Here is an 18,680-nt window from a genome sequence, read left to right as displayed (position 1 = left end):
AGTGAGTGTGTATGTGTGCACACCTGATGCATGGCACATCCTTGTCCATTGTGTGGCCTCATTTCCTGTTCGGGAGACCAGACATTTTGAACAAATGTCTGGTATTCAGCCCTCTTCGATTCTATTCCCATTACATTACGGTTAATGACTATTTTATTTATGGCCAAGCAATCCAGATGGCTCAAAACATCTCCACATGTACTGGATACTTTTCTGAAGAGCACAGAGACCTGTGGACAGATTCACACCTGGCATCTCCAGGAGCGACTCCATAAGCAGATGTCCTGGCCGGACCCCCAATGCTGGCTGGCAGAACAGCCAGAGATGGTTCAGAACCTGTGGGGCTCCTCACAGGTTCCATTGTAGCTCCCAAAGTAGGCCGGTGCGTCCATCACACCATCACGCTTCAAGAAACGTAGTGCAAATAGGGAGCTCAGCCAGCGTGGCGTCACCCAAAAGGACGTGAACACCCAGAACAGGAAAGGCAACTAACGCAAAGTGCTAGCCTGTTCTTGGAGAAGAGGACTAAGGGGCTGATTGACCATCAGCTCTTCAGGGGCAGGGATTGTCTTAGCCCTGGCTGCATGGGTTTTTAGTGTGCGAGGCACAGTACATAGGGGGACAGTCCCGGCCTAAAGATCTTACAATTTAAGAAGGCAGGCTTTTCCCTTCTTTGACTGCCTCTAGTCCAGCAGACTTCTGGCTGTGACTCGATCCTGCGAGGTGCTAGGCACTGCCAACCCTCCAGGGTTCATTGGAGCCAATGGGGCAGAGGCATCTGCCAGTTACACCAGTATAAATCCAGAGTAACCGCATGGACTGTGACAGATAGACACCCGTGAGAGGAAAATCAGAGCCAGGCTTTTTAATGTCAGGTTTCAGAGTAGCAGCCATGTTAGTCTGTATCCGCAAAAAGAAAAGGAGGACTTGTGGCACCTTAGAGACTAACAAATTTATTTGAGCATAAGCTTTCGTGAGCTACAGCTCACTTCATCGGATGCATACAGTGGAAAATACAGTGGGGAGATTTTATATACACAGAGAACATGAAACAATGGGTGTTACCATACAGACTGTAACAAGAGTGATCAGGAAAGGTGAGCTATTACCAGCAGGAGAGCGGGAGGGGATGCGGGGGAACCTTTTGTAGTGATGATCAAGGTGGGCCATTTCCAGCAGTTGACAAGAACAGTAGGGGGGGAAATAAACAAGGGGAAATAGTTTTACTTTGTGTAATGACCCATCCACTCCCAGTCTTTATTCAAGCCTAAGTTAATTGTATCCAGCTTGCAAATTAATTCCAATTCAGCAGTCTCTCCTTGGAGTCTGTTTTTGAAATTTTTTTGTTGAAGAATTGTCACTTTTAGGTCTGTAATCGAGTGACCAAAGAGATGGAAGTGTTCTCCGACTGATTTTTGAATGTTCTAATTCTTGAAGTCTGATTTGTGTCCATTTATTCTTTTACGTAGAGACTGTCCAGTTTGGCCAATGTACATGATTTAATTGGGGATTGGTCCTGCTTTTGAGCAGGGGGTTGGACTAGATGACCTCCTGAGGTCCCTTCCAACCCTGATATTCTATGATTCTATGATACATGGCAGAGAGGCATTGCTGGCACATGATGGCATATATCACATTGGTAGATGTGCAGGTGAATGAGCCTGTGATAGTGTGGCTGATGTGATTAGGCCCTGTGATGATGTCCCCCGAATAGATATGTGGACACAGTTGGCAACGGGCTTTGTTGCAAGGATAGTAGGTTCCTGGGTGAGTGGTTCTGTTGTGTGGTGTGTGGTTGCTGGTGAGTATTTGCTTCAGGCTGGGGGGCTGTCTGTAAGCAAGGACTGGCCTGTCTCCCAAGATCTGTGAGAGTGATGGATCATCCTTCAGGATAGGTTGTAGATCCTTGATAATGAGTTGGAGAGATTTGAGTTGGGGGCTGAAGGTGATGGCTAGTGGCGTTCTGTTATTTTCTTTGTTGGGCCTGTCCTGTAGTAGGTAACTTCTGGGTACTCTTCTGGCTCTGTCATTCTGTTTCTTCACTTCAGCAGGTGGGTATTGTAGTTGTAAGAATGCTTGATAGAGATTTTGTAGGTGTTTGTCTCTGTCTGAGGGGTTGGAGCAAATGCGGTTGTATCGTAGAGCTTGGCTGTAGATAATGGATCGTGTGGTGATGTCTGGATGAAAGCTGGAGGCATGCAGGTAAGTATAGCGGTCAATAGGTTTCCGGTATATGGTGGTGTTTATGTGACCATCGCTTATTAGCACCATAGTGTCCAGGAAGTGGATCTCTTGTGTGGACTGGTCCAGGCTGAGGTTGATGGTGGGATGGAAATTGTTGAAATCATGGTGGAATTCCTCAAGGGCTTCTTTTCCATGGGTCCAGATGATGAAGATGTCATCAATGTAGCGCAAGTAAAGTAGGGGCATTAGGGGACGAGAGCTGATGGCACCATCATTCGGTCCCTGTGTCCCGTGGAGCTCTGACAGCATTGCAGGAATTACTGCTGGCAGTTACTGATCGAAAAGAGAGGGGGTCAGGGTTTTGAACCAGGCTCTGCGCCGTGTTCTGATGTCAGGATGCAGCATGCTCTGAACACTTCAGAGGCTTTGAACGTCGAGTGCTACTTGAGCAGAGCACAACGTGGGGTGCTGACTGACGACAATGCCGGGATCAGAAACCAAAGGGGTCTCAGCGGGAGAAACTCTCTGTCCTGCAACATTCTCCACCTGGAACTCCATTGGCTAGAGGGATTTGCAGGGGTAGGGGCGGGAAACAGTGGGAACTTGACCTATATTAACCACTAGGGAGGTGCTCAGGGACCGTTCAGCCTTGGATGGAAGCTGAGCTGTGACAAAGAGCAGGTCTCATCCCAGCCCCCTGCTAGAGACAGATTCACTACCAATCAGCTTTATGACAGAATCCAGGAACCAAGGCCAGATCAGTTTGAAGTTGTGTTGATCTGAGTTGAAGTTCCTGGCTCCCTAGGTCAGTATTGGGTGGTCTGTGGGGGTGGTCTGACCTGGCCTAGGACCAGTGTTGAATTCAGGGGCAGCCCAAGATCCACAAACCAGGTTCCTCTCTGTCCTGCTTCCTCCTTTCACAGACCTATAGTATAGAAAAGGGGAGATGATTTATTAACCCCTATGGTCCATCCCCATGCGCTGCAGGATTGTCCCCTTCCGCATATTCCCAAGCATGGTGCCTCTGTCTCTCTTCTTGGGGAGGTTACCCCATAGTAACTGGGAAGGCCTGCCCTGCCCCCCTCTTCCTGCTTACACTAGGGGGCAGGGCAGGCCTTCCCAGTTACTATGGGGTAACTCCCCAGAGGCTGCAGGTGAAAGAGCCCAGAGGAAATTCAGTGTGACGATTGCTAAGCAGTCAATAACATTATGTTAATGTGTTTTTTCCTTCCGGACAAGGAACCCCAATATGATCCTATCTGGGCATCATGTAGCCTGGTACACTGCTCTTTCTGGTGGAAAAGGTTTAAAATTCCCTAGGCCTGCTCAAGCCCTGCATTGGGGGTGAATACTGCAGAGGTTGGATTGCCCCCATTGGTGGGCAGAGGCTCCTCTCGGGGCACGCCTGCAATGGGGGAGCACAGTACCCACCAGCTGCTATCATCTTGGAGCAGGATCCCTCTGATGGGGTGGAAACCCCACACTGGCACTGACGAGGTGAACAGGAGCCTGAGCGCTCAATTACCCATCTGCTGGCAGCCGGAGGGGCGTTAAGAAGGTAAGTTAGCAGGTCCAGCTGGAAAGCTGTCAGGTTTCCTTAAAAGAACTGAGGTCTCTGTTAGAGAGACCCAGGAGAGAGGAGGTTGGGAGTTCCTGCTTGGGGAATGGTCTGGCTGAAGTCAGGAGAGAGGAGAATTGGGAAAAGTCCCAGAAGGAGAGTTAAAAGAAAAGGAGGACTTGTGGCACCTTAGAGACTAACCAATTTATTTGAGCATAAGCTTTCGTGAGCTACAGCTCACTTCACCTTCATCGGAGGTGCCCTGGGGGGGGGGGGGGTTGGGGTCGGTGGAGGCTGGAGGCAGGACTCAAAGGAGGTTTTCCTGGGTGTCAGCATTCAGCTGAGGAGCAGAGTGTCAGGGCAGACTGGTGAAGAAGTTCAAGCCCGGGAAGGGCGGAAGCGGTTTAAAGCTGCCCTTTTGGTTTGTAATTTGTTGGAGCATTCCAGGGGGAATCCTGTGAGCTCGGCCCTGAGAGAAGGATGAATTGTGAGGCCTCAGGGCACCTGAGGAATGCAGTGAGCCTAGGAAGGGTCTGTGGGACTGGCCTGTGGATAGGCTGAGGGAGGCAGAACCCCACGGAGGAAGCCGGGGACCAGAATAGGTCAACCAGAATAGGCCGCTCACTACAGGGTCCCTGGGCTGGAACGCAGAGGGGAGGGAGGGCCCGGGTTCCCCTACTGTTCACTGGAAAAAGGTGATGTGAAGACCCCAGAGACCACGGGGGGAAGGACTCATGAACAGTGACTCAGGCCAAAGACTTGGCGTGAAGCTGTGGGACTATTGTTTGTTGGACTTTCGGCTCCACTAGAAGGGGTGAGACTTTAAAGAGGGCTGAAACATGAGAAGAGGCAGACCACTGCGGGCCGGAGTGGCTGTCAGTGGGTGTGCTAGAGGAAAAGACCCCGCAATTCCACGCCCAGCCATGACGGGGCATGCCAGTGGTGAGTCCACTTCACTACAGCCCCGCCATTTTTAAGTGGTCTGTCTAGCATGAGGCCCACCCCTGGTGCTACATAGCAAATAATGCCAGTACCCAAGCGTGTCTGCCTGTCCTGCGACGGCCTTCTGCCAAGGGGCATCAGGAGCAAAATGGACCAGGTTCAAATATTTAGGGGGGGGTCCTCTTAAAACTAACCAACCCAACCGTCCCGTTAACACATCACTTCCCCTTCCCCGCTCGCCATGTGGTGTCAGCGGATAGCGAAGGCCGAAAGTCCAGCAGTGCGCTCATGCAGGTCCAGCTCCATCCCCTAGGAGGCAGTGCAGCTGGCTCCACTCTGGAGTCTCCTCCAGCAACCATGGTTTCCACTTTATTGGCGGTGGGCGAGGGCGGCTCAGCGGAGTTCACTCAGCTCTCCTGTTGCTTCAGTGAAGAGCTACCTAGCTGCTGGCCCCTCCTGGCAAAGCGGGTGTCTGCACTGGGGCTAGATGGTGAAATTCCCAGCATGGGGAGACATACCCGTGCTCGCTCTGACGGAGCTGAAAGGTGTGAGCCGTGGGAGCGGCTAGCTTCAGCCTCGGACAGGCTAGCCCCTTGTGCGGCTGCGGCAATTTTTAACATGCTAGCACGGGCATGTCTCCCAGTGCTGGGAATGCCTCTCCCAGCTCAAATGACAGACATACCCACAGGGTTCAGTGGAGGGGGACTGAAGGCATATGAGCCTTAGTTTGAGTGACCCCCCTCACCCAGAGCCTGTAAAGCATGGTTCTGTTGTCACTCAATCAGGATAACACCACTTCATTCCCCCCACCCGCAAACGTAAATGAATCTTCTCAAAATGACCAAAATGTTCACACTGAATTGGTGGGAAACAAACCTTGGCTCATTCTGTCTCTTCTTCCAGTTCACTAATAAATGGTGGTGGCAAATTTGCTTCCTTCTCGTGTGTCAAACTGCAGGGTTTACACCTGTAACGATATCTGCAGTATGTCATTCAACCACGGGATGTCTCTGTGTGCTCTACAGCCGTGCTTCTCTGATGTGATGGACTGGCAAATTTTTTTTTCCAATGTGCGCGCAGACCGGCAGCTGATGGCTCGCGGACCAGCACCGGTCCTCGGACCACCACTTTGAGTAGCACCGCTCTACAGAGTTCCAGGCAGCGTGTGGTCTTGGTGAACAAAGGAAACAAAGCTGGCACTCGGGCTGTGTGGAAGCCTGTTTGTCTATCATTGTAGCTGTTTTATTTAATACATGCCTGGTGTTTGAGATGGACTGTGATTCCACATACCACAGTGTCAGCAGTGAGATCTGAACCCATCCCTTCATGCTGACTGTCAAACTAAACAACTTTTCCTGCACGACCCCCTCCATGAATATTATTTCGTGGGGGGCCCATTGTGTTACTTTTTTCCATAAACAAGGGAACAAAGGTAAGACAGTCAAATCTGTGGCTTAGTAAACACATCACTACAGCAGGGAAATTAAGTCCTACAGACAAGACCTGGGACTGCTCCAGCAAGCTATTGCGAATTCATCAGCATGCTCTTGCCTCTGTAAGAACAATTAGCAGATTCTGGAAATGAGTTTACTAGTTAATCAGTCCCAGTGATTACATTTATCTTCTGAGTGCACATGCACATATAGGCAAAGTTGCTTTTTAATATGGCCCTTTCAGCCCTGGCTGATAAGGGATGAAAATGAGTTCAGAGGAAAGATTAGGTTGATCACGCATGCCGTGGCGATGTGACCGGGTTAGTGACACAGGCTAGGCGGGTGGAGAGATTTAAAAACAATCTTAAATTCCAGTTAGGACTGGGACTGCTTGATGGCTGCTCCTGTCACTCTTAGCAGATTTCTAGCAAGGGTCACCCATGGCCAGTTCATCTCACACCTTGGCTGTGTGTGTTGATCTGGGCATGCATTTAATACCACAGGGCACTGGCTGGAACTGGTATATCGCTGTGCTCACAAAAGGCGATTTATGCCACGGTCAATGAAACTTGTTTTCTGGTTCACCTAACTATGGGCCATGAGAGTCGCCGCTCAAGACTCAGCCAGGAGAATATGTTGGGCTTTTCACAAGAATTGGGGGCGGGGAGGGTCAGCTCTGACATCCTAGCCTAATTCCAACATGGGTGATCACAATCTGCTTCCTGCAGCTTCTGCATCTTCTCCTTCGCTTCCTGGCCTAAGCGGCTCTGTCATGTTGCTGCGCGTTATTAAAATAAACAGTGGAATTCCATCCATGAGGCGGATGGATTTCACTGGTGGATATGGTGTTCCATAGGGACAGTATCATTGTGTATCATTCTTGAAACTGCTCTGGAAGCCTTCAGAATGAAAGGAACTGTATATGTGGGAGCATAGGACATGCTGGCCCTGTGGCTATGCACTGCTTGGTGGCTGATCCACGGGGGTGGGTAGGGGTTGAAGCATGAAGCCTTGTTCCTTGGCTCAGGCCCCTCTGAACACAGGTCTGACTTGACAAAGCCTTGGCTGGGATGATTTAGTTGATGTTGGTCCTGCTTTGAGCAGGGGTTGGACTAGGTGGCCTCCTGATGTCTCTTCCAACCCTAATCTTCTATGATTATATGTAATAGGAGGTCTGCCTCTGGGCAGCCTCAACCCCTTGGTTGGTGGAATTTTATCCCAGATGTTATAAGCCACCCGGAGAACAGCGTTCGCTGGAATGTCTTGTGGCATTCTCACGACATGTCCGAAAAGCGTAAGATGCTATCTGCGGACAATGGCCCCGATAGTCTGTAGACAGGAGTGACTGTAAACATCTGCATTACAAATGAAGTAATTCCACTTTATGGCCAGTATACAATGTTGGCATTTTGCATGGAAAGCCTCCAACTTTGATCAGTCTGAGCGGTGTAGTGTCCATGTTTTGGAGCCATAGAACGGTACGGGGAGGACACAGCTCAAATAGATCCTGTACTTGTTTGTCATGCTGAGATGATGTTATAAACTGTTCAGGAAGGACAAGCAGGGCAGAAAAGGTGGGGGAGTAGCACTGTATGTAAGGGAGCAGTATGACTGCTCAGAGCTCTGGTACGAAACTGCAGAAAAACCTGAGTGTCTCTGGATTAAGTTTAGAAGTGTGAGCAACAAGAGTGATGTAGTGGTGGGAGTCTGCTATAGACCACTGGACCAGGGGGATGAGGTGGATGAGGCTTTCTTCCGGCAGCTCGCGGAAGCTACTAGATCGCACGCCCTGGTTCTCATGGGTGACTTTAATTTTCCTGATATCTGCTGGGAGAGCAATACAGCGGTGCATAGACAATCCAGGAAGTTTTTGGAAAGCGTAGGGGACAATTTCCTGGTGCAAGTGCTAGAGGAGCCAACTAGGGGGGGAGCTTTTCTTGACCAGCTGCTCACAAACCGGGAAGAATTAGTAGGGGAAGCAAAAGTGGATGGGAATCTGGGAGGCAGTGACCATGAGATGGTAGAGTTCAGGATCCTGACACAGGGAAGAAAGATAAGCAGCAGGATACGGACCCTGGACTTCAGGAAAGCAGACTTAGATTCCCTCAGGGAACCGATGGGTAGGATCCCCTGGGGGACTAACATGAAGGGGAAAGGAGTCCAGGAGAGCTGGCTGTATTTCAAGGAATCCCTGTTGAGGTTACAGGGACAAACCATCCCGATGTGTCGAAAGAATAGTAAATATGGCAGGTGACCAGCTTGGCTTAACGGTGAAATCCTAGCGGATCTTAAACATAAAAAAGAAGCTTACAAGAAGTGGAAGGTTGGACATATGACCAGGGAAGAGTATAAAAATATTGCTCAGACAGGTAGGAATGAAATCAGGAGGGCCAAATCGCACCTGGAGCTGCAGCTAGCGAGAGATGTTAAGAGTAACAAGAAGGGTTTCTTCAGGTATGTTGGCAACAAGAAGAAAGCCAAGGAAAGTGTGGGCCCCTTAATGAATGAGGGAGGCAACCTAGTGACAGAGGATGTGGAAAAAGCTAATGTACTCAATGCTTTTTTTGCCTCGGTCTTCACGAACAAGGTCAGCTCCCAGACTGCTGCGCTGGGCATCACAACATGGGGAATAGATGGCCAGCCCTCTGTGGAGAAAGAGGTGGTTAGGGACTATTTAGAAAAGCTGGACGTGCACAAGTCCATGGGGCCGGACGAGTTGCATCCGAGAGTGCTAAAGGAACTGGCGGCTGTGATTGCAGAGCCATTGGCCATTATCTTTGAAAACTCGTGGCGAACGGGGGAAGTCCCGGATGACTGGAAAAAGGCTAATGTAGTGCCAATCTTTAAAAAAGGGAAGAAGGAAGATCCTGGGAACTACAGGCCAGTCAGCCTCACTTCAGTCCCCGGAAAAATCATGGAGCAGGTCCTCAAAGAATCAATCCTGAAGCACTTACATGAGAGGAAAGTGATCAGGAACAGTCAGCATGGATTCACCAAGGGAAGGTCATGCCTGACTAATCTAATCGCCTTCTATGATGAGATTACTGGTTCTGTGGATGAAGGGAAAGCAGTGGATGTATTGTTTCTTGACTTTAGCAAAGCTTTTGACACTGTCTCCCACAGTATTCTTGTCAGCAAGTTAAAGAAGTATGGGCTGGATGAATGCACTATAAGGTGGGTAGAAAGTTGTCTAGATTGTCGGGCTCAACGGGTAGTGATCAATGGCTCCATGTCTAGTTGGCAGCCAGTGTCAAGCGGAGTGCCCCAGGGGTCGGTCCTGGGGACGGTTTTGTTCAATATCTTCATATATGATCTGGAGGATGGTGTGGATTGCACTCTCAGCAAATTTGCGGATGATACTAAACTGGGAGGAGTAGTAGATACGCTGGAGGGCAGGGATAGGATACAGAGGGACCTAGACAAATTGGAGGATTGGGCCAAAAGAAATCTGATGAGGTTCAATAAGGATAAGTGCAGGGTCCTGCACTTAGGACGGAAGAACCCAATGCACAGCTACAGACTAGGGACCGAATGGCTAGGCAGCAGTTCTGCGGAAAAGGACCTAGGGGTGACAGTGGACGAGAAGCTGGATATGAGTCAGCAGTGTGCCCTTGTTGCCAAGAAGGCCAATGGCATTTTGGGATGTATAAGTAGGGGCATAGCGAGCAGATCGAGGGACGTGATCGTCCCCCTCTATTCGACATTGGTGAGGCCTCATCTGGAGTACTGTGTCCGGTTTTGGGCCCCACACTACAAGAAGGATGTGGATAAATTGGAAAGAGTCCAGCGAAGAGCAACAAAAATGATTAGGGGTCTGGAACACATAAACTTATGAGGAGAGGCTGAGGGAACTGGGATTGTTTAGTCTGCAGAAGAGAAGAATGAGGGGGGATTTCATAGCTGCTTTCAACTACCTGAGAGGTGGTTCCAGAGAGGATGGTTCTAGACTATTCTCAGTGGTAGAGGAGGACAGGACAAGGAGTAATGGTCTCAAGTTGCAGTGGGGGAGGTTTAGGTTGGATATTAGGAAAAACTTTTTCACTAAGAGGGTGGTGAAACACTGGAATGCGTTGCCTAGGGAGGTGGTGGAATCTCCTTCCTTAGAAGTTTTTAAGGTCAGGCTTGACAAAGCCCTGGCTGGGATGATTTAATTGGGGATGGGTCCTGCTTTTGAGCAGGGGGTTGGACTAGATGACCTTCTGAGGTCCCTTCCAACCCTGATATTCTATGATTCTATGATGTTGATTCCATATTCATTGTAAACAACCCAGGGCAGATGCTGCTATGCCAATCCGATGGAGAGCCTCTGTGTGAGAGTTGGAGAAACTAATGAGTATACTGCCTAAAAAGCAACAAAGCTGAAATAAAACCCACCGTTTCTAAAGCATCAGTGGGCTGAGGGTGTGAACACCATTCATTAGGAAGGGACAGAGCATTGGCAATGGAGCCGGTCAACATTTATTGGTTGATACATTTTTTGAAGCAAATGGCTTATTTAATCAAAATGGAAATTTCTGTGGCCAATGCCTATTTCTGATGATTTTTTCACCCTTTAGTTGACAAATCGATCCCTTCCCCCCGCAAAAAAACAAACAAACCCTGAAAAATAAAATCAGCTTTGGGTTTTTTTGATGAAACCCTGAAAAATTCCGAAGAAAATTTTTGATTAAAAAATTAAACCTTTTTCGTTCTTGTTGAACTATTTCCTGGGAAGATAAAGCACATTTCCTGATTAGCTTTAATTGGCGACATGCTTTTAAAAGCAGCATTATGCTGCTCTGAGAGCGTGGCCCAGCTAATCCACATGCCTCTGTGACAGACAGGGATGCAAACTAATTGTGGGAGCTTTGAAAATTCAAATAAGGAGGAAAGTGGTAAGAAAGCTATAAGCATCTCTCCATGAAGAACAGCTTGGGGAATTTTTTTTTGTTGGGCATATCTTCAGTTATAAATCAGTGTTGGTCCATTGACTTCAGTCCTAGAGTTGACTTCAGTGCAGCAATGCCAACTGACACCAACTGATGATCTGGATTTGATGGTATTTTGATGGACTGTATAAGGGTGTTAACAGAAGAGAAGAGGGAGGGGTTTTTGATAGCAGCCTTCAATGACCTAAAAGGTGGTTCCAAAGAGGATGGAGCCAGGCTGTTCTCAGTGGTGGCAGATGACAGAACAAGAAGCAATGGTCTCAATTTGCAGTGGGGGAGGTCTAGGTTGGATATTACAAAACACTATTTCACTAGGAGGCTGGTGAAGCACTGGAATGCATTACCTAGGGAGGTGGTGGAATCTCTTTCCTTAGAGGTTTTTAAGGCCTGGCTTGACAAAGCCCTGGCTGGGATGATTTAGTTGGTGTTGGTCTTGCTTTGAGCAGGGGGTTGGACTAGATGACCTCCTGAGGTCTCTTGCAACCCTAATATTCTATGATTCTATGATTCTAACATGACCTTGTCACTGTCCAACATTAAAGAGTGTTAAACAAGGTTTGGTGTTTGGTATACAGAGACCTCAGCCTGCTGAGCACCATGGCAAACATGCCATTAAAATCTTTATTTTTTATTAAAGATACAGACTAGAAGGAAAAAAGGTTAAAGCATCTGAGAGGGAAGGCATTAAGGGAGGCTTTCATTTTAACAACATCCCTTGTACCCCTTTCCTCCAGCTGGAGAGAGTTTTTAGAAGGGGTCTCCTCTCTTCCCCCCGTTTGGCAGTCTTTTATTTGGTATTAAAGATGGCAATAACTGTCCTTTTGGGGGAAAAGAAAAGTTATCTGCGATGGACTGGAGCCATTGCTGCTGCTGTTAAAGTCCAATCCTATTTCCTGGAACAGTGGTTTTCAAACTAGGGCTGTCTGACTAAAGCTTATGCTCAAATAAATTGGTTAGTCTCTAAGGTGCCACAAGTCCTCCTTTTCTTTTTGCGAATACAGACTAACACGGCTGTTACTCTGAAATCTTGTTCAGGGAAAGCCCCTGGCGGGCCGGGCTGGTTTGTTTACCTGCTGCATCCTCAGGTTCAGCCAATTGCGGCTCCCACTGGCCGCGGTTCACCGCTCCAGGCCAATGGGGGCTGCGGGAAGCGGCGCAGGCCAAGAGATGTGCTGGCCGCCCTTCCTGCAGCTCCCATTGGCCTGGAGCGGCAAACCGCGGCCAGTGGGAGCCGCGATTGGCCGAACCTGCAGATGCGGCAGGTAAACAAACTGGCCCGGCCTGCCAGGGGCTTTCCCTGAACAAGCAGCGGCCCTAGTTTGAGAACCACTGTCCTAGAAGACACATCCACACAAGAGTGGGAGGAAAAAGAACAGCAAAGATAGTAAATGCAGCTTTTGTCTTTGTTGTTGATGCCCTACTTGCAACCTGTACAACGCAAGCTCATTAATATAGTTCGCTTCCCCCTCGATGTGGGGAAGATATGCAATAAGCCTGTGTTAACCAAGATGAGATTTTCCTAGACACTTCATTTAAAGACACACTGATTAAGATACAATCTATTTTTATGTAGTTAATAAACTTATTTTATGTTTTCAGTGACTGTAAGTGATAGCAAACAGATCACAGCAGATTACTTAGCAAATAAAAACACAAACTAAACCTAATATACTAGATAGAATTTGAATCAACCATATCTTACCCTGACTGATGATACAAGCAGGCTTACAGATCCTTGAGACACAAGCTGCATCCTTGTAGCTTGGGTCCCCCTTCCCTGTTCAGAGTCCTTTGTCTGCCAGAGCAGGGGGGGTGAAGATAAAGTTTCACGTCCCAGGTGGTGTTTGGGATTTAGCCAGAGCCGATGGAGATGGTGGTGTCAACTGAGTCCTGGTCCGGTCAGGACATTTCTCAGGATCAGGATGACAAAGGCCCGAGGGTTTTAAACTAAAGCCCAGAGTCCCAGGAGAGGGTTGGAGTGGCAGACATGATGACAAAGCTTGCTCCTTCTCCTTCTCTCAGCCAGTGTCTGCCAAACCTCCTCTGTCCAAGTCTTTCTTTTTTAGAAGGGCCCCAAAACAGAGTGGTGGGTGGAATAGCCAATCCCCTTATTTGTTTGTCTACCAGTTAGGCCCGATTTCTGACACATCAATTCCAGTCCATTGATTTCCAGTCCCACATTTCTCTTGTTGACCAGGCATGATCTTAGCATGTCCCTTGAGATATATCAGGAGGCCTTTTTGTTTGGACTAATTGAGTCTTTCTGTCCCTTTCGCAACTTTTCTCATTGCTATTTATTGTAATAGGTTCTTGTGACACTTTATGAACTTTTATCCACTTCCCCACTGTTAGCCTCTCAAGAGGGATAGCCCTCCTCAACCCCACTTATCTCTACCCAGGATCTTTGTGTTTCCTTTGCTAGCCTGACCTTGAAACTCAAGGTCCTTCAGAGATACTTAGCAAGAGAATATGAAGATTTAGGACATGGTTCTGTCCTGATGGGTTGGCTTAGCAGAAGCTTTGGCTTCCAAAAAGAGGAAAAGCTACAGTGCCCATGTAGTAAGAACAGGATGGGAGCATCAGTATGAGCTGAGCAGGGGTTAGCGCCCTCTGACATGAACTTGGTGAGGGATGAGGCACTGGCCAAACTCAGTGAGTGAATACAGGGTAGGTGGATGGAAGCTGGTGCAACTTACACATTGTGGGGCTGGAAGAGAAGGGATGGGGCAGGAAAATCAGCATGGGAGGGGGTGAGCTGAAGCATGCCCCCTACTTAAATGAACATGCCTTACGTCCTCTCAGCATTGAAGTTCCTCATACACTGAGTGTGGCCAGAGTTTCTTGAGATCCTCCTCCATTGCCCTGTCATGAGTGCCGTTGCACTGATGGCAGAGGGGGTGGCACTGTAGATGGGACGCTGACAATTTACTACTGTGTCATGTCACCCTGTTGAGAGGAGGTCTAGAAAACACAGTGAATGGAACTCTGGCAGCCATCTGAGAGCATACGCTGCTATCACCATGACTAGGGCAGTGGTCTGGAGACTTCCTCAAAAGGTCAAGGGGAGACATAGTCACCTGGGGCCAGATTCTGACCTCAGTTATGTCTGTGTCAGTCAGGGGTGCTGGAACTAGAGGATCTGGGGGTGCAGCAGACACAGGAGTTACAGTTTGGTTCAGCACCCCCACTATACAAATTGTTCCAGCCTCACTGGTGTCAATCCATATAGCTCAATGGACTTACTCTGGGTTGACAATAGTTCAACTGAGGTCAGAATCTGGGCCTTTGACCAAGGTTCCTTATACCCTCCCACTGGAGTGTATTTGACACCAAAGTCCACATTACCTCTGAATTTAGCTTGTTGATTTTTCATGCAAATAGCCACAGTCTCTCTCTCTCTCCAAACAACAAAGGGGGAGGGGGTGGGGGGAGTCTGATGAATTTTTGAAAAAGCCCAAACTGTACAAATCACTACCCTTTGCAATCTGGGGGTTTTATGGCTCGGGAGACATTCGGAGTATATCATCCTAACAGTTATATTGCCAAGGAAATGTCACATAAAACCAGAAGAGTCATAGATTAGACTAGGGAAGATAAAAAAGGACAATGCAACCTAATCAGATGTGACAGATGCGGCCCCATACAACATAACGGCCGGAGTCAATGGGGATTTGCTACTCAGAATATATCCATCTCCCACCCAACTCCCATAACCAAAATTGTGCTCGTTTGAAAAATATTGCTTTTTAAGGCTCTCCCGGGAAGTTTGTGAAGGGGAAGAGAAGTGTGACTCGGGGCTGGGAATGGGCCAGGGAATCTTCCATCCACAGGCCCTGATTTCACTTGTGCTGGAGTCAAACTCTCCATGACTGAAGGCTGAGCAGGATTGTCAGGCTATTGTTGTGAGCAGGACCCAGGCTGGCATCAGTGGAAATCATTACCACGCATGGGTGGGTCTCAGTTCGTTTCCTCATGGGCACTTGCCGTCCCTGCCCTTGTCAGCAGCCTGTGGTTCTTAATCCACATTCTGGTTCCAACAGACCTCAGACAGGGCGTAAAAAAAATACCCAGAAAACCAGACAAAGCGCATCACGGAAATCAAGGCACCTCTCAGCTTCTCGTAAGTGCCCCCACAAACGCCCTTTGCTGGCACTTGTGAGGGGCTAGATATGCTCAGGGCTATGCCCAAAGTCACAGACCTGGCACAGAAAGTGCATCAACCCATGGGTAGCACCAGGAAGGACTGAACCCACAGCACAGAGATACTCCTCTGAGTCACAGCTCCCTCTCTGAGGGCTCCTTGGAGGTACATAGTCATTTACTGCTGGCCTATAACAGGAGGAAAGTACTGCCCCCTTGCCAGGCTGGCTCAGAGATCAGGAGGAGTGGGGCTGTTGAGGCGACACCCACTAGTCCCAAGAAGGTGGAAGCAGGAGGGTAGCTCTGTTTGCTCCCAAGGCAGCTGGTGTGAGGGGCAGGTTCTTACTCCCTTGCAGAGGCGCATAGTCAGAGTCACAGCTCTGAGCTCAGTTTGAGGCGATATATGAGAAAAGCCAAGCTTGCCAAGGGCAAACTGAGCAGGCTGGATTCCGAGAGGCATGGCTCCAGCCAGGGGGAGAGGGGGGTAAAAGTGGCTTCAGCCCATCATTGCACTGTCTGGATTCCTGGCTGCTGCAGGGACCAAAGCCGCTCATGTCAGACCTACCCTGCCGCTACACGCGGGCTGTTCTCCCCTGGCCTGTTTATGATCCCCATGTGCCACTGCAGCAGTGTAGAGAAGCTGGGGCGGGGGTCCCAAATCAGGCCCATTCTTTTTTTAATTCTGAGATTTTTTTTTCTTTAAACCAATTCCCCCCCCTTCCTTTGGCTAAGGATGTCTCCAGCAGCATGGCAGTCCCAGGGAGAGATGGCTGGTCATGATACTATACTACATGCCACAAGGGGCCACAACAGTGGTTCCCTTAACCCCCCCAGCAATATTGTTAATCTATCCAGCTATACTCTTAGCCCAGCAGAAGAATCTGTCCTATCTCGGGGCCTCTCCTTCTGCCCCTCCACCCCACGAACATGACACGGTTCTGTGGTGACCTAGAATCCTATTTTCGACGCCTCCGACTCAAGGAATATTTCCAATACACCTCTGAACAACATACTAACCCACAGAGACCTACCTACCAAGACTACAAAAAGAAGGATTCTGGGTGGACTCCCCCTGAAGGTCGAAACAACAGACTGGACTTCTACATAGACTGCTTCCGCCAACGTGCACGGGCTGAAATTGTGGAAAAGCAGCATCACTTGCCCCACAACCTCAGCCGTGCAGAACACAATGCCAACCACAGCCTCAGAAACAACTCTGACATCATAATCAAAAAGGCTGACAAAGGAGGTGCTGTCGTCATCATGAATAGGTCGGAATATGACCAAGAGGCTGCTCGGCAGCTCTCCAACACCGCTTTCTACAAGCCATTACCCTCTGATCCCACTGAGGGTTACCAAAAGAAACTATAGCATTTGCTCAAGAAACTCCCTGAAAAAGCACAAGATCAAATCCGCACAGACACACCTCTGGAACCCCGACCTGGGATATTCTGTCTACTACCCAAGATCCATAAACCTGGAAATCCTGGGCGCCCCATCATCTCAGGCATTGGCACCCTGACAGCAGGATTGTCTGGCTATGTAGACTCCCTCCTCAGGCCCTACGCTACCAGCACTCCCAGCTACCTTCGAGACACCACTGACTTCCTGAGGAAACTACAGTCCATCGGTGATCTTCCTGATAACACCATCCTGGCCACTATGGATGTAGAAGCCCTCTACACCAACATCCCACACAAAGATGGCCTACAAGCCGTCAGGAACAGTATCCCCGATAATGTCACAGCTAACCTAGTGGCTGAACTTTGTGACTTTGTCCTTACCCATAACTATTTTACATTTGGGGACAATGTATACCTTCAAATCAGTGGCACTGCCATGGGTACCCGCATGGCCCCACAGTATGCCAACATTTTTATGGCTGACTTAGAACAACGCTTCCTCAGCTCTCGTCCCCTAACGCCCCTGCTCTACTTGTGCTACATTGATGACATCTTCATAATCTGGACCCATGGAAAAGAAGCCCTTGAGGAATTCCACCATGATTTCAACGATTTCCATCCCACCATCAACCTCAGCCTGGACCAGTCCACACAAGAGATCCACTTCCTGGACACTATGGTGCTAATAAGCGATGGTCACATAAACAACACCCTATACAGGAAACCTACTGACCGCTATTCCTACCTACATGCCTCCAGCTTTCATCCAGACAACACCACACGATCCATTGTCTACATCCAAGCTCTACCATACAACCGCATTTGCTCCAACCCCTCAGACAGAGACAAACATCTACAAGATCTCTATCAAGCATTTTTACAACTACAATACCCACCTGCTGAAGTGAAGAAACAGATTGACAGAGCCAGAAGAGTACCCAGAAGTCACCTACTACAGGACAGGCCCAACAAAGAAAATAACAGAACGCCACTAGCCGTCACCTTCAGCCCCCAACTCAAACCTCTCCAACGCGTCATCAAGGATCTACAACCTATCCTGAAGGTCGACCCATCACTCTCACAGATCTTGGGAGACAGGCCAATCCTTGCTTACAGACAGCTCCCCAACCTGAAGCAAATACTCACCAGCAACCACACACCACACAACAGAACCACTCACCCAGGAACCTACTATCCTTGCAACAAAGCCCATTGCCAACTGTGTCCACATATCTATTCGGGGGACGCCATCATAGGGCCTAATCACATCAGCCACACTATCAGAGGCTCGTCACCTGTACATCTACCAATGTGATATATGCCATCATGTGCCAGCGATGCCCCTCTGCCATGTACATTGGCCAAACTGGACAGTCTCTACGTAAAAGAATAAATGGACACAAATCAGACTTCAAGAATTAGAACATTCAAAAACCAGTTGGAGAACATTTCCATCTCTTTGGTCACTCAATTACAGACCTAAAAGTTGCAATTCATGAACAAAAAAATTTCAGAAACAGACTCCAAGGAGAGACTGCTGAATTGGAATTAATTTGCAAACTGGATACAATTAACTTAGGCTTGAAATAGAGACTGGGAGTGGATGGGTCATTACACAAAGTAAAACTATTTCCCCTTTTTTATTCCCCCCCCCCACACCTCCCACTGTTCCTCAGACATTCTTGTCAACTGCTGCAAATGGTCCACCTTGATTATCACTACAAAAGGTATTCCCCGCATCCCCCCACCCCTGCTCTCCTGCTGATAATAGCTGACCTTAAGTGATCACTCTGGTTACAGTGTGTATGGTAACACCCATTGTTTCATGTTCTCTATGTATATAAATCTCCCCACTGTATTTTCCACTGAACGCATCCAATGAAGTGAGCTGTAGCTCACAAAAGCTTATGCTCAAATAAACTTGTTAGTCTCTAAGGTGACACAAGTACTCCTTTTCTTTTGTGAATCCAGATGGGTGTTTTATTTTATATTATTTTTTTAGTTTGTGCTAATTAAATATCCTAACTTCTCCAGAGATGACTGTCACTTACTTAATGGGTCATTGGCTTTAGGGGCTGCATTAATTTCGTCT

This window comes from Lepidochelys kempii, chromosome 4 (genome assembly GCF_965140285.1).
Source record: "Lepidochelys kempii isolate rLepKem1 chromosome 4, rLepKem1.hap1, whole genome shotgun sequence".
Classification (NCBI taxonomy): Eukaryota; Metazoa; Chordata; order Testudines; family Cheloniidae; genus Lepidochelys; species Lepidochelys kempii.
Note: the sequence above shows the minus strand (reverse complement) of the source record.